Source organism: Narcine bancroftii, chromosome 7 (genome assembly GCF_036971445.1).
Source record: "Narcine bancroftii isolate sNarBan1 chromosome 7, sNarBan1.hap1, whole genome shotgun sequence".
Classification (NCBI taxonomy): domain Eukaryota; kingdom Metazoa; phylum Chordata; class Chondrichthyes; order Torpediniformes; family Narcinidae; genus Narcine; species Narcine bancroftii.
In genome coordinates, this window is record NC_091475.1 from 64,232,489 (window position 1) to 64,249,239 (window position 16,751).

The window sequence follows — 16,751 nt, forward strand, 5'->3', positions numbered from 1 at the left end:
GATGGTTGGTGCATTCACTGTGTCTGACGTGTATCATGTGAGTTATGTTTTGAAGAAGATTCTGCCAGGATTTCAGTCATTTAGTAATTGTTCCAACACTTGAAAGTTCCCTTAGTATTCATTTCTCCAGAGACCCAAACTGCTCACCCAGGAGCTGACAGAGTTCTGAAAGATTCTGCTCCAGAACCAGAGGTACAAGGAGTTACTTTTTAGGATCATATTCACTTTTTGAAAGACAAAATCAGTTCAAAAGTTGCTATCCCTTTGCTTCATCATTGGCAAAACAAGATCAGAACTATCTGCATCCAACCCTTGTTTCTAAGCTAACTACAGCAGGTCGTTCTATTGCAGCTTTAACATGGTAAACACATTCCCATGCATTTCCTGGGAGCTAACAGTGGAGGAACTCAGTAGGTCAGGCAGCATCCGCGGAGAAAAATGGTCAATGTTTCAGCTTGGGATCTTTATTGAGTCTAAAGTAGGAAGGGGTGAAATCAAGTGTATCTGGCTGGGAGGACGTGGAATTAAAGAAGGAGTAAGAAAGGAGCCTCTATCTTCAAGGACCCCCCCACCACCCAGGCCATTGTCCGCTTCGCTTTGCTACCATCGGGGGAGAAAGGTACAGGAGCCTGAAGACGAGCCCTCAACAGCTTCTTCCCCTTCGCCATCAGATTCTGAAGAATAATGAACCACAGACACATCACTTTTTCTTCTTTTTGCACTCATTTATTTTTAAATGTAATTTAGAGCATTATTTGCACTGTAATGTTGCAAAACAATGAATTAATTTCATGACGTGTTCATGACAATAAATTCTGATTCTGAAAGAAGCTGTGAAGGAGCTAAACGGTGACAGGGTAGGACAGGAGGGGAGATAGGTAGAGGGAGAGACCATTGGGTGTGGTGGAGAAGGTTAGAGACTACTTTGAAAAGAAGTATTTCCTGACACATCCTGAGAGTATTGGCAAACAAGAAAAACTGATGTCAAGGTAGGTCTTAAAGTGTGTCAAAGAAAGGAGAGACAGAACTCCAGGAGGACATTTATAATCTTTGGGTACACCTGCTAAGGCGGAGTGATTACATTCCAAACCTCAAGAGGCTCGAGTGTTCAAAGAGTTGTTCATCTGGATAGGAAGGGTCAGGATCAGACACAGATTTGAAAGAAGAATTGTAAAATATTAGCAAAGCCAATGTAAGAATAGCAAACATAGAGATGATACAAGAATGAAATGGAGTAAGTTAGGATTGAGGAGTGGTGGATATTTTTAAGTGTAAAGTTTTTAAAAAAAATTATTTACATGGGAGTAGCCAATTCTGACCATTTAAACCCATGTCACCCAATTACAACCAATTAACCTACAACCCTGTACGCTTTTTGAAAGATGGGGGGAAACTGGAGCACCCAGAGGAAATCCAGGCAGGTCATGGGGAGAATGTACAAACTCCTTACAGACAGTGCTGGATTCGACCTCGGGTCACTAGCACTATAATGGTGCTGAGCTAACAACTACACTAATCATTCGACCGACAAAACAAGACCAGTTTGGTTTTGGAAACTACAAGTGTGAGAGATAGAGTCCAAAAGCAAAGCAATGGCAACTGCTAGAAATCTAAAATAAAAACAGAGGAGGCCAGGTATTCTCAGCTGGCCAGGCAGCATTGACATAGAGAGAAACAGAGTTAAGTCTTTAAACAGAACTTGCAGAAAGACAAACTCTCAAAACATAAATTTAGTTTTAAATTTAGACTTACAGCATGGTAACAGCCCCTTCTTGCTTACAACCCTTTGCAGCCCAAATACACCTGGAAGAAACCCAAGCAGATACAGGGTGAACGTACAAACTCCTTGCTAGATTCAAACCAGATTGCTTGTAGTGTAATATCATTGCGCCAACCGTGAACTGTGGAGCCCATTAATGGAAAAAAACACCTGATTATCCAGTGGAAGGTGTTAGAGATCAAGGATGGACTGACTGAGATGATGTAAGGAAAAGCTAGTGGCCTTAACATGTGTGACACAGGGTGTTGTACCTGGCAAGCATGGTCTCATCCAGCTAGACTGTGGTGGAAACAATAACTAAGGGTCCTTTAGCTTGTCAGCTTCCCAGTTGCTGTAGGTCACCAATCGGTTTTAGGAGATTGCCAGCTCTTGAGAGAGATTGAGCAGGTTGGGGCTTTATCCTTAGAATGCTGGGGGATGAGGGGTGATCTCATGGAGTGCACAAGTTCAGGAGAGGAATAATAAAGACACACAGACTCTTTTACCTAGAGTAAGGGAATCAAGAACCAGAGGACATAGGTGAGCCTGCCACCCTAACGATAATGTCCTGCCCACACTAGCCCCACCTGCCTGCATTTGGCCCATATCCCTCTAAACCCATCCTGTCCATGGATCTGTCCAAATGTTCCTTAAATGTTGCAATAATACCTGCCCCACCCACCTCCTCTGACACCCCAGTTCATACACTCACTCCCCATTATGTAAAAAATGTTACGCTCAGGTTCCTATTAAATCTCCCCCACATCACTTAAACCTATATCCTCTGGTTATGTGGCCTTAAGCATAATCCCAAGAATGCTACATTTGAGATTCTGCTTTTAAAACTTAAAAAAATTGCCTTCAGTTCCTCACCAAATGTTTTCCACAAAAATGTGCCACTGTTGTTGGTCAAATACCTGGAAATGATAAGTCAAAATATAGGATGGAGATTGAGTCCCTGAGAAAATTTGCAGAACAATTACAAAAATAGACTGAGGGATGAAGACGGGTAATGAGAGTAAAAATGATCACGATTGATATGTATGTGGGTAAAGAGGTATAAGAGTGAATAGAGACAATGTGCATACGTGAAAGTATCTGTAATTAGAGGAAAATATAGATAGTATAGACAAGAATTAATAAGGGAAGGTAATGGAATAGAGAGAATAAGGAGGGAATTAAAAGAGTGACCTTTGTGACATATGAAAAGTGAAATCTTTTCTGGGGGGGGCTGGGTGGGGGAAAAGAGCGGTCACTGCAAAATCAGTTGACGCTTGCGAGTGGATTCGCAAATCCAAATGGAGAGGGGAGATGTGGTTGTCCGACAAGGGATAAAGGACAACTCAGGAGGGGAAGGGGAGATTGGGGATAAAGAAGATAGAAATAGGAGAATAAGGAAAATGTTGGATGTTGTAGGAATGTTGTCTTGTAAAGAGTTGAAAATAAGAAAACAGAAATGGAAAAGGAGGAAAGGTAATGATGGAAAAACGGAAAGAGAAGATAAACAAAATATAAAATGGCTACGCTGAACTATATGACTTTAAATATTAATGGAATACATAACCAAATTAAAAGGAAGAAACTACTAAATTTACTGAAAAAGGAAAAAATAGATATAGCATTTGTTCAAGAAACACACTTAACTGAATTGGAGCACAAGAAATTAAAGAGAGATTGGGTAGGACATGTAACAGCAGCATCGTATAATTCAAAAGCAAGAGGAGTGGCTATATTAATTAGCAAAAATGTGCCATTTAAAATAGAAGAGGAAATAATAGATCCAGCAGGGAGATATGTTATGATAAAATGTCAGATATATTCGGAGCTTTGGAATCTACTTAATATATATTCACCTAACGAAGAAGATCAAAAGTTTATGCAAGATATCTTTTTGAAGGTAGCTAATACGCAAGGGAACATACTAATAGGAGGGGATTTCAATCTGAACTTGGATCCAAATATGGATAAAACGGGGAAAAAAATTAACAGGAAGAACAAAGTAACCAAATTTATAATTAAATCAATGCAAGAAATGAAACTTGTGGACATATGGAGGAAACAAAACCCAAAAGAAAAGGAATATTCATACTACTCGACTAGACATAAAACATACTCAAGAATAGACCTATTTTTGTTATCAGCTAGTATGCAGGATAGAGTAAGAAAAACAGAATATAAAGCGAGAATGCTATCGGACCATTCACCCTTAATACTGACAGTAAAGCTAGAGGACATCCCTCCAAGAATGTATAGATGGAGATTAAACCCCATGCTACTTAAAAGACAGGATTTTAGAGAATTTATTGAAAAACAATTAAAAATGTATTTTGAAGTAAATACGGAATCAGTGGAAGATAAGTTTATACTATGGGACGCAATGAAAGCATTCATTAGAGGGCAAATAATAAGTTATGCAACCAAGATGAAGAAGGACTATAATCAGGAAACAGAGCAGTTGGAAAGGGAAATAGTAAACATAGAGATTGAGTCCCTGCCAGAACAATAATCTTGCCCTCAACATCACCAAGACCAAGGAGCTGATGGTTAATTTTCGGAATGGCAGGTTGAGGGATCACGCACCTGTCTGTGTTGATGCACCGGAGGTAGAGAGGGTCAGAAGCTTCAGGTTCTTGGAAGTCCATTTCCAGAAGACTGCTGCTAGAGTCAGCTCATTAAGGAAGAAGGCACATCAACGCTTCTACTGTCTTAGAAATCTGAGCAGATTTAGCATGTCGACAGATGCTCTGTCCAACTTCTACAGGTGTTCTGTGGAAAATATACCAGCTGGTTGTATTACAGCTTGGTTTGGGAATTCGAGTGCCCAAAAACACAGAAGGTGGCAGAAGGTCACACAGCCTGGTCCATCACTTGCTCCGACCTCCCTTCCACTGCAGACATCAATGTGAGGTGCCTTCTCAACATCATCAAGGACCCCACATCATCTTGGTCACAACCTCTTCTCTCGGCTCCCTTCCTGCAGAGGTTACAGAAGCTTGAAGACCACCACCTCTCGATTCAAGAACAGTTTCTTTCTAACAACGATCAGGCTCTTGTCAGGCATTGATCCAACACCAAAAAAGGCTAATCAGCACTTTTTCAAAGTCACTTTTTTTCCCTTGCAAATATTTATTAACTATTATTTTGTATTTATCTATTTTTAATTTAATGTATATTATTGTAGATTTTTTTCACAAAGTGCCTGTTTTGCTGCAGTATCTTTTGTGCTTATGTACACATCAAACTCATTCTCATGATCACCTCTGTATCTGGGATGCAGTGTCAAGGGAAGTGCTGGAAGCAGATATGATAGAAACGTGTAGCAGGTCTTTGCACAGCACATCAACAGGCAGGGAACAAGAGATAGGGACCATATATTAAATTGGTATTGAAGTTAGCACAAATAGAATGGGCCAAAGGGCCTGTTCCTGTGCTGTTCTGGTCTACGTGTCATGACCTTTCTACACATCCTTCAGAATGTTATGAAGTTGTTTACTGAGTGGTATCTTGACCTTGATGCCAATAAATCATCGTGGAATACTGCTTACAGCAGGGTGGCATAACAGTTAGTGCAACGCAATTACAGCATCAGTGATCGGGACCGGGGTTCAAATCCCACGCTGTCTACCCATGTTCTACCCATGTCCGAGTGGGTTTTCCCTGGGGGCTCCGATTTCCTTCCACTGTTCAAAATGTACCGGGGCTTGTAGGTTAATTGGGTGGCACGTGCTCATGGGCCAAAATGTCTAAATTTAAAAAATTTTAATTTGACAATCAAAGAAATCCCATCTGCCCACCTAATTATAGAATCCCTTCTAACGTTGTCTCCTCACCTTGTTGACATGGTATTATGGTCCTGGAATCCTGAGTGGAACTCTTTGAATTGAATATTTAAAAAGCACGATGCCATCAGGATCAGAATTCTCCTGAACTACCTGTCTGCTCCTTCTTGTCTATCTTTCAGTCCCTCAGTGACCATACTCTGGATCTGCAGTTTCCCCACCTCCTGAAATATTCTATCCACAAAATCTCAGGTGCATTGCCATATTGCCCTTTATTTGATTACTGAAATAAAGATTTATTTCAGCAACTTCTCTGCTCACTGCATTGTATGTCTTCACTCACCAAAAAAACCAAATTTGTATGTTGGACTCCATCTGCCCAAAACACAACCTTTCCTTCTCTCCCCAGATGCTGCCTGGCCTGCCTCTGTACACTGCCATAGGCCAGATTGAAATACTCTGGGGAACCGGGGAAAGAAAGCAGCAGCTATTGGGATGGGGAATTTCATATTCAGATGGGTGAATGAATGAAGTTTATCACATACACAAATTCAATGCACAGATACAGTGACACAGTCTTGCTTGCTGCAACTTCCCAAGTACATGAAAGAGTGCAATTACCAGGACTTGAGGAACTGAGTTACAGGGAAAGTTAAATGGATTCGGATTTCATTCCCTGGTGCATCAGAGAACAAAGGAAGATTTTATAAATGTACATAAATATATGAGAGCTGCAAATAAGCTTTTTCCACTGAGGTTGGGTGAGACAAGAACTAGATGACATGGGTCAAGGGTGAAAAGTGAAAAGTTTAAAGGGAACATTGGGGGAATATCTTCACGCAGAGAATGGCAAGAGTGTGAAACGAGCTTGATTTTGACATTTCAGATAAATTTGGACAGGAACATGGGAGGTTATGGCCAAATGTCAAAGTCTCTTTTGTACACTTCTTCTTGAGTACAGTTTACAGTAGAAATCTTTCTTGGCCTACAGGAAAAAGGGAGTGAAATACCCTGCCCCATTGAATTGGTCTCTGCTTACCTCGACTCTGTTTTCTACCCCCGCTCCAGTCCCTCCCCACCTTCATCTGGGACATTCACATGCCCTCCATCACTTCAACAGCTTCCAGTTCTTTAAAGTTAATCGCTTCATGTTTAACATGGACATCCAGTCCCTATACACCTCCGTTCCCCACACTGAAGGCCTCAAAACTTTTCATTTCTTCTGGATAATAGACCCAACCAGACTCCCTCCATCACTACCCTCCTCCGGCTGGCAGAACTTGTCCTCACCCTCAATCATTTCTCCTTTGACTCATCCCACTTTCACCAGGTTAAAGGGGGAGCCATGGGTACCTCATAGGCCCTAGCTATGTCTACCATTTTGTTGGCTATGTGCTACAAGCCTACACAGGCAAGGCCTGTTACCATGGCTGTATGTCTAAATTTAAATTCAACTCTTCCTCCGCTACATCGATGACCACTTTAGTCTTGCCTCATGTACCCATGATGAGGTCATCGAACTCATCCACTTTGTTGCCAACTTCCACCCCAACCTTAAATTCACTTGGTCCATTTCTAGCAACACTCCCCTTTTCCTCAATCTCTGTCCCCATTTTGGGAGACACTCTTGACAGACATCTTCTATAAACCCACCAATCCTATAGCTACCTCAATGACACCTCTTCCTACCCTGAACCCTCTAAGGATTCCATTCCATTCTCTCAGTTCCTCTGTCTCTGTTGCATCTGCACCCAGGACGTGATCTTCCATGCCAGATATCCTCTTTCTTCAAACAACTTGGCTTTCCCTCCACCACCATCAACTCAGTACTCACCCACATATCCTTCTCCATCCACACATCTGCCTTGGCCCCCTCCACCCCTAAGTAAAATGACAGGATTCCTCTTGTCCTCACCTACCACCCCACCAGCCTCCACATACAACATATCCTCCTTTGCCATTTATCCCACCTACTACATGATCCCACCACTAGACACATATTCCCTTCTCCTCCCCTCTTCACCTTTATCACCTTCTATGACTCCCTTGTACATTCCTCCTTCCCCACCAAACATCCCCTTGGGATCTTCCCCTGTTACTGCAGGAGATGCTCCACTCCTGCCCTCTCCACCTCCCTCACCACCATTCAGGGCTGCAAACAGTCCTTCCGTGAAATAACATTTTTAAATTTAAATTTTAAATTTAGACATACAGCATGGTAACAGGCCATTTCGGCCCACGAGTCTGTGCTGCCCAATTTACACCCCATTAACCTACACCCTCAGTATGTCTTTGAATGGTGGGAAGAAATCGGAGCCCCCAGGGAAAACCCACGCAGACACAGGAAGAAGATACAAACTCCTTGCACACAGTGCAGGTTTTGAACCCCAGTCCTGTCCCAATCGCTGGCGCTGTAAAGGTGTTGCTCTAACTGCTATGCCAACCATGCTTTCACTTGTAAATCTGCAGGGCTCATCTACTGCATCTGGTGCTCCCGCTGTGGTCTCCTCTACATCGGAGAGACTGGACACAGACTGGTTTGTTGAACACCTTCGTTCTGTTTGCTGTAATAGTGTGGATCTCCCAGTGGCTACCCAGTTCAATTCCCCATCCCATTTCCTTGCTGACATGTCTATCCAGGGTCTCAAGCACTAATAGACTGAGGCCACCCGTAAATTGGATGAACAACATTTTCTGGCTGGGCACCCTCCAACTGGATGGTATTAATATCAACTTCTTTCCCTGTCACCTTCCCCTAGCTCTGTCTCTCCCTTCGTCTTCTTTCACACAAACATGATAAATTCTTACCTCGTCCTTTATCATATCTAATTAACACCTTTTGTTTGTCTGGATTCTTCCCCAGCCAGCATCATCCAAATTCTCGATCTTTCTGAGATTTCCTGCTTCTGGCTCATTCTGCTTGTTCCTTGAAGAAGGGCTCAGGCCTGAAACTTCCACAATAAATCTTTGTCTCTTATGGACGCTGAAAGACTGGCAGAGTTTCTCCAATGCTTTTATCGCAGGAAAAAGAATCTCAGGGTTGTGTGTGATGTCAAGTTTGGACTCTGACAATAGATCTGAAATTTGACTTTATAGTGCAACACTCAAGTATTGGACAAACTCCCTACTGATGCTGCGTGACCTGCTGAGTTTCTCCAGCACCTGTCTATTGTATAGTGATGGAAATGTCTGCATCCCAGTCAATTGGCTACGGAGTGTCCCAGGTAGGAAGGCCGTTGTGCCATTTCCATTGGGCTACTCTTAACTGGGACACTAATTGCTTTTCCACTGAACACACTCATCCCTGGGAATCAGAATGTTCTACCTTCAACTGGGAATGGGTGACTTTCTCCTGTTCCCGTTCCACCGGTTTTATCAGCACGCCAGCATCAGCAAACTCCAGGGATATGAGCAGGGGAAGAGGTGGTTAATCCACCTCATGAGGCGTGAAATGATGTCATTTGATGCCGGCATCCGGACAGTGTTCCTTTCCCACTGGGCCGTGTTCCCTTTCCACTGGACCCTGTTTCTTGTAAAGTCCCAGATAATTCCTGGGACAGGAGGCCAGTGGGAGAGGGGGTACTGACACTGAGGAAGTGCAAGGACTTCCGAAGGTTTTCTTCTGTAAACAATTTATTCCGAATAAAGATTATTTTTAAGTGGCTCCTGTGCAGCTGTCGGGTGGCCATCTGAAACCGGAAAAGCCGGCCAGGAAGGTTACTTACTTACCTAACCCTTCTTCAAGATTCTCCTGCTTGGAGAATGGATTGTGGCAGCTGAAAGCAGCCTGGGCTGCCGGGGGGGGGGGGGGGGGGGGGGGGGCGGCCTGATGAGGTCGCGGTGATGTCGTCAGCCATCGACTCCTGAGACAAGGAAGCCAGACTATAATAGACCTTCAAATTTTATTTTGCACCCTCTCCCGCTGCCACTCCCCCCCACCCCCCCCCCCCCCCACACCCTCGCCCGCCTGACACCCGCTGCCGGTACACCCCTCGCACCCTCTCCGGCCCGACTCCTGTTGCCGGTCCCCCCCCCCCGCCCGACTCCCGCTGACGGTCTCTCTCCGCCCCCCCACGACTCCCGCTGCCGGTCTCTCTCCGCCCCCCCCCCACGACTCCCGCTGCCGGTCTCTCTCCGCCCCCCCCCCCGGCTCCCGCTGCCGGTCTCTCTCCGCCCCCCCCCCCCGGCTCCCGCTGCCGGTCTCTGTCCGCCTCAACCGCAACCGCCTGAATCCCACAGCCTTTCTCCATCCACAGCAAGAATTGTGTGGGTGAGGGGGGGGGGGGGGGGGGGGGGGGGGATAAGGGAGACCGGCAGCGGGAGTCATGCCTTGACGCACTGCTCTGACGTAGGTCAGCGTGGCATCAAACCTAGGCATCTGTCTGGTGTAGCCGGCTTTCGCTGCTAGGCGGCTAGCAGTCAGCTGGCATGTTTAGGTGCCAGAAAGCTGTCCATTCCGTGGCCACCTAAGCGTGCCAGCTGAACTCCTCCAGCCACTCCTGCAGGCGCCTAATCTTCTATCAGAACACCTGAAAGCGGCTTAGGTAAGGTGGCGCCCAACACACTCGACAGACAAAACGTTTTTAGGTGCATTCTCCGCTAAAAATGCACTTGAAGAAGCAGAAGTGTCCCTTTAAATTGCAGTTCAGGTTGCAGCGTTGAAAGCGCAGCGCTGGCCACCTGAAAGGACTGCTACGCTGGGATGCGCATCTGAGCGTATTCCGGCTCCTGTCCCTTGGGCTGTCAATTCAGACTGACTAGCTGTCAACTGGGACAGCCAGCGCGGGCTATCAGCGCGAGGACGACCCTCGCCGGACGTGCCCTCAATGATCCCGCTGCCCCACTCTCTCCACTCATGAATTCAGACCCCACACAATGGGGTGGCCGGCGAGGGCTGTCCCCACACTGATTCCGCTCTCTCAGGGGGCTCCAGTCCCGTTCATCCCCGCCGGCCGCTCCAGCCCCCCTTCTCCCCCGCCGGCCGCTCCAGCCCCCCTTCTCCCCCGCCGGCCGCTCCAGCCCCCCTTCTCCCCCGCCGGCCGCTCCAGCGACTGCATTCAGATAGCTGGGGAGGCGACAGTGCTGCGACGATTATCCCTCTCGGAGGAGGGTTACAAAGTTCACCTTACAAGCGCCTCCTGCACATTCACGCGGCCTGGCAACAGCCGCATATTGCCAAAATATGCAGCTTTACAAGCGGGGCAATTGGCCACCTGAAAGTGCCTAAAGTTTGGCTTCCTACTCCAACGGCGAGGGACTGAGCCGCACACTCGGCCACCCCGGAGCCTCAATTGACCAATCACATCCACCTTGCTGCTGGGGCCCTGATTGACGGCCCCTGCGCCAATCTAATCGATGATGTTCGCCGGACGGATCCGGACGGTGACAGGCATGCTTGCAGCTCCAATCGGCAGGCTGCCAGCGGCCCGACTGCTCCAATGAGGTGAGAGAGGTCGTGGAATGGTGGGTGGGTCCGGGACGCGAGCGCCCGCCTGCAGTCGGTGGAGAACAGAGCTGGGCCGCGGATTGCATTAGGGCACGGTGAGGCGAACTTAGGTCTTTGCGGGAGGGGGTAAGGGTCTGAGCGGCATCCGCTGGTGCTGAGCCAGCTGCTTGGGGGCTGATGTGCCGGCAGACGGTGGGAGTGGGCTTCCCTCGAGGGTTGAGCTGGCCGGTCCCAGCTCCAGGCAGGCCCAGAGCCCTGGATCCTGCCGACTTTGCCCTGGGTTCAGTTTCCTGTCGATCCACAGACTGATAGCTCCGTCCTTGTTGGCGTGGCCATGTTAGCCATTGGCCAAGAGTGATTGTCTTTCCAGGGGCGAATGCCCACAGTTCCTCAATCAAGTCACTTGATGATGAGCCAGTTGGAACCAAGATCCCACTCTGAGGCTTTCGAAACTGGATTGCCAATTGCCTGTGGGCAAAGACATGTTTATGTTAATAACTAGGTTGGCTCAGTTAGAGATGGCTTTTTAAAAAAAAAATACATCCAAAATAATTTGAGTATTCTTGTTTTTTTGATGTTACATTTAGAATGTTGTTGGGATGACAAAGAAAAGGTGTTCGGATTTTGGGTCAGGCAGAATCATGGATGCAAAGGGTCAGTCAATATTTCAGGTTTTACTTAGACTGACCATTTCTTTTCATGGATGCTGCTTGACCTCCTGATCTTCCCCTCTACCTCAAAATTTCAGGCTCTGGAATTTTGTGTTGCTGGTATAGATTGTTCATTCATTACTGCTCTTTAAGTTGGTGTGATAGGCAACTGGAAAGTTGCTAATTTAAGATTTTTTTTAAAAGTACTAATTTATGAAGCGGATTTGCAAAATTTTTCTCTTTTTCGTTAGTTGTTTAAGTAGAGTTTATTTGTCACATTGTATTTGAAACAGTGAGAAAGGTTCTTCCACAAGCTCTAACATTAGCTGTTTTCAGGTGGCCAGAATACCCCAATGTAAAGCCGCCTAAAGTACCCAAATGCAGCTATTGGAAGGCCACCTGAAAGTGGAGAACCCTGACCCGAGCAGTACTTACCCAACCCTCCTCGGTAGGTGTATTTTCTTGCTTCTGAGCGCTCCTCCTAGGCACCTGAAAGTGGCAGGGGATGGAACTATGGCCACAGTCGTCAGGAGCCAGCATTTGTTCCGTGGGGCCTCTCCCCACTGCAAACCTTTCAGGTGCCTTCAGCGCTGCCACCTGAATGTCGTTTCACACACCCGCTGTCAGCTCTGGAGCCACATTCTCCCAACTATTCCACCTGAATGCGGCTATTCATATAGTTGTGTAAAGTAGAAAGGTAAGAACACAATTACAGTGTAGAGTTATGATGAAAGATATCAGTGAGTACAAAGTCACTATTGTGAGTTCATTCAAAAACCTGATGGTTGTGGGGAAGAACCATCTTTATTGTGCAATTTCACCCCCCCCTCCCATCATGGGAGGAAGGAAAAGAGAGTGTGTCTGGGGTGTGATGGGTCCTTCGGTATGTTGGCTGTATTTCTTTGGCAGCAGGGAATAGAATAGCGGGAATAGGGAATAGAATAGAATTACATCACAGGCCCTTTGGGTCACAATGTCTGAGGTGAACATAATGGCCAATTTAACTAAAGCTCTATCATTCTTTCCCTGCAAATTCACATGGTGACTGGAGGTAAGGGAAGGTTGCATGAGTTATATTCTTAGCCTTCTACAGCTGATTCAGCTTTTCATAAGATATAAAAGCAGAATGGTGAAATCTGCCCCGTGGATTATCGGCACCCAATTGGCCACCTTTCTATCAGAAACACTGCCTGGACATTTTACTCTTTTTCCATCTGGTAGGCGCTACAGGAGCCTTTGCTCCTGAACCAGCAGGCTGAGGAAGAGCCTCTTTCCTGAGGCTGTGACCCTGCTGAACCTTGCATCACAGTGCTAAGCAGTATTGCATGCATATTGTACTGTCAGAACTTTTATGTGTTTGTTTGCTGGAGCGCTTGCTTTTATTTGCAGTCACTTGTAAATAGCACTATTCTTTATACCTCTGGTTAGATACTAATTGGATTTCATTGGCTTTATATTTATACCTGACACAATGACAGTAAAGTTGAAACTAATCATGAGCTGATCCATCCTCCCTGTAACCCTTAATGCCCTGACTAATCAAATACATGTCAATCTCTACCTTAAACACACCCAACAACCTCAGTGAAGCTGCTTTCAGGTGACCAGAATACCCGACTGTAAAGCCGCCTATTCTACCCCAATGCGGCTGTCGGGTGGCCACCTGGAAGTGGAGAACCCGGCCAGAAGGAGCACTTACCTAACCCTCCTCACGTAAGTATATTCTCTGGCTTGGAGAATTCTAGTTGCACCTGAAAGCAGCACTAGGCAAAGCTGCTCACAGCTTTCGGGTGCCTAGCAGGCCCTGCTGCCTGACAGTCCCCTGCCCCAGCCCTGACGTCCCGCGCTGGCCGCCCCTGCCCCATGTGGGGGGGAGGGGGCTTTCAGGCAGTGGAGAGGCGAGCTGTCAGATGGCTGCCCCTGCCCCGACTCAGGAGCGAGGGGGAGACACAGTGCGACCCAGGCGGGCAAGGGAGAGACCCGGCAGTATGACTCAGGCGGGCAAGGGGGAGACCTGGTAGTGCGACTCAGACGGGTGAGGGGGAGACCCGACAGTGCAACTCAGGCGGGTGAGGGAGGAGAGACGACAGTGCAACTCAGGCAGGTGAGTGTTGAGGAGAGTCGGGAGTGCGACACAGGCAGGCAAGGGGGGGGGAGAGATGGCAGCGTAACTCGAGCAGGGGGGGAAATGACAACGTTACTCAGGCGGGTGATGTGGGGGGAGAGATGTCAGTGCGACTTGGGCAGGCATGGGGGAGGAGAAACGGCAGCACGACTTGGGGGGACAAGGGGGGAGGAGAGATGGTAGCGCGATTCGGGAGAGAGGAGAGATGGTGGTGCAATTTTGGTAGGCTATGGGGAGAGGCGGCAACACAACTCGGGTGGGCAAGAGGGGGAGAGATGGCGGCGCAACTCGGTTAGGTGAGCAGGTGGGTGGCAGCGCACCTCAGACAAGCTTAAAAAAAAGCCTTTTTAAAATGATTCCAAAATCTTGAAGATTCCAAACAATGGCAGGTGTCCAGTCCCAACGATCCTGGATAAAAGGTTAGGCACCTGTACTAACCCTTTCATTTCTGGTATAATTCCAGTAAATCTTTTCTGAACCCTCTCCAATGCCAGCAAATCTTTTTTCAAATGAAGCACCCAAAACTGCTCATGGTACTCCCAAGTGAAGTCTCACCAGTGCTTTATAGAGTCTCAACATTACATCCTGGTTCTGTATTCCTTTCCTCTAGAAATTAATGCCAACACTGCATTTGCCTTCTTCACTACCGACAACCTGGAGGTTAAACTTATGGGTGTACTGAATGAGGATTCCCAAGTCCCTTTGCACCTCGGAATTTAAAATTTTCTCCCCATCTGAATAATAGTCTGCCCATCTCTTCTACCAAAGTGTATGACTGTACACTTTCCCACATTGTATTTCTCTTTGCCCATTCTCTGAATCTATCCAAGGCTCTCTGCAGCCATTTGGTATTTTCATTACCACCTTCCCTACCACGTATTTTTATATCATCTGCAAATTTAGACACTAAGCCATAATCCAAATCATTTATATACAAAGTAAAAAAAAAAAAGTGGCCCCAATGTCGACCCCTGCAGAACACCACTGGTAACCAGTAACCAACCAGAATAGGATTCCTTTATTCCTACTCTCTGTTTCCTGCTGATCAACCAATGCTCTACCCATGCTGTATCCTTCCTGTAATTCCATGGGCTCTTATCTTGTTCAGCAGCCTCATGGGTGGCACCTTATCGAAGGCCTTTTGAAAGTCCAAATACACAACATCCACTGCATATCCCCTGTCTATCCTACTTATGATCTCTTCAAAAAATTGCAATAGGTTTGTCAGGCATAATTTTCCTTTAAGGAATCCTTACTGACTTGGGCCCATCTTTTCTTGCACCTCCAGGTATTCTGTAACTACATTCTTGACAATAGATTCCCACAACTTTCCAACCACTGATGTCAGACTAATAGGCCTATAGTTTTCTTTCTGCTGCCTCACTCCCTTCTTAACCAGCAGAGTGACATTTGCGATCCTTCAGTCTACGAGAACCATGCGAGAATCTATTACCAATGCCTCCACAATCACTACACTTAAACCTCCTTCAGAACCTAAGGGTGCATTCCATCCGGTCCAGGAGACGTATCAACCCTTAGACCGTTTTATCTTCCCAAGTACCTTCTCGTGATCTTGTCTTCTCTTCCTGGAGAGCCATGTGAGTCTGGTATGCTTCTAATGTCTCCCACAGTGAAGGCTGATCCAAAATATTCAGTTACTCTGCCATCTCCTCGTCTCCCATTATAATTTATAAAGCATCATTTTCTCTCGGTCCTATATCTACTTTGGTCACTCTTTCACTCTTTATAAATTTAAAACAGCTTTTTACATCCTCTGATATTATTTGCTAATCTTTCATAATTCATCTTTTCCTTCCTAATCACCTTCCTAGTTTGCTTCTGTTTTTAAAAGATTTCCATTCCTTTATCTTCCCACTAATTTTTTGCTTTTACTTTGTCTTTAACTTCCTTTGTCAGCCACAGTTGTCTCATTCTTCCATTCAGTTTTCTTTCTTTTGTGTATTGTCCTGACCTGCACTTTCCTCATTACTTGCAGAAACTATAGCCGTTGCTGATTTGCTGTCTTCCCCATTAGTGTACTTTTCCAATTGATTTTGGCCAGTTCTCTCATGTAAACAGCAGCATAACACACTGTAACACGTCCCTTAATACAGCAAACCAATGCGGTTGAAAGGTGGAGCAGTACAAGACCAGCAGCCCTAAAATGGCACTGCCCAAGCTAACAGATCAATAACAGGCTGGGAAAGAAGGGTATTCACATGCAAGAATGTTCCCGCCCATTATTGTTATTCATGCAGCTGATGTCAGCCAATCAAACAAACAGCAGGAACTCCAACTGTATAAAAGGAGCCTTTCCAGCCTCAATAAATCTCAGAGCTTAACCTCCCACACTGCGAGTGTGTACTTCTTTGTAGCAGTCGGCTACAATTGGTGACCCCGATGGTTTAGATGGCATGTAAACCCAGCGATGGATAGCGAAGCAGCGATCAGCACAGTCGGCCTCAAGCTCCCGACCTTAAGGACAGTTTGACTTGGCGTGTGGTTCAACCAAGCTGAGGCTCAGTTCCAGATTCGGGGCATCACATCTGAATCTACACAATACGACCATTTGGTCAGTGCCCTGGATCCAGAGACTGCAGAGTCACCATCGGAAGGCACTTACACTGCCTTCAAAGAGCTATTAACCAAGACCATTGGGCTCTCGCAGCAAGAGAGGTGGATCATGGCTGCTCCACCTGGATGGCTAAGGGACAATTCCACGTCAATGTTCACGAACAAGATGCTGGCCCTCCTGGGAGACCATGATCCCTGTGTCATTTCTGAGCAGGAGTTCTTGGAGCAGCTGCCCGAGGACATCCAGCTACTGCTGGCTGACACAGATTTAAGCGACCCCCGGAAAGTCGCAGTGCGGGCAGATATTCTGTGGAAGCAAAAACAGAAGTGTTCGGCTACTATGGAGCTCATCACAAAGTCATGCAACCAGACCAAGGCAGGCCCTGGAAAGGCGTGGCAGGGACGAGTCCAAGAAGAG

At 46.4% G+C, this 16,751-nt stretch overlaps 1 protein-coding gene across 14 annotated transcripts in view; it reads left to right on the forward strand.

Moving 5' to 3' along the window:
• Positions 1-9,931: 9,931 nt before the first annotated feature.
• Positions 9,932-16,751, forward strand: part of LOC138738976 (AP-1 complex subunit sigma-2) — a 52,666-nt gene continuing 45,846 nt past the window's right edge. For 11 of the 14 annotated variants that reach the window (XR_011341917.1, XR_011341918.1, XR_011341919.1 and 8 more), the window contains exon 1: positions 10,995-11,079. The gene's annotated coding sequence lies outside the window, so the exon portion shown is untranslated. The other 3 variants (XM_069890257.1, XM_069890258.1, XM_069890259.1) reach the window with 3 other exon arrangements.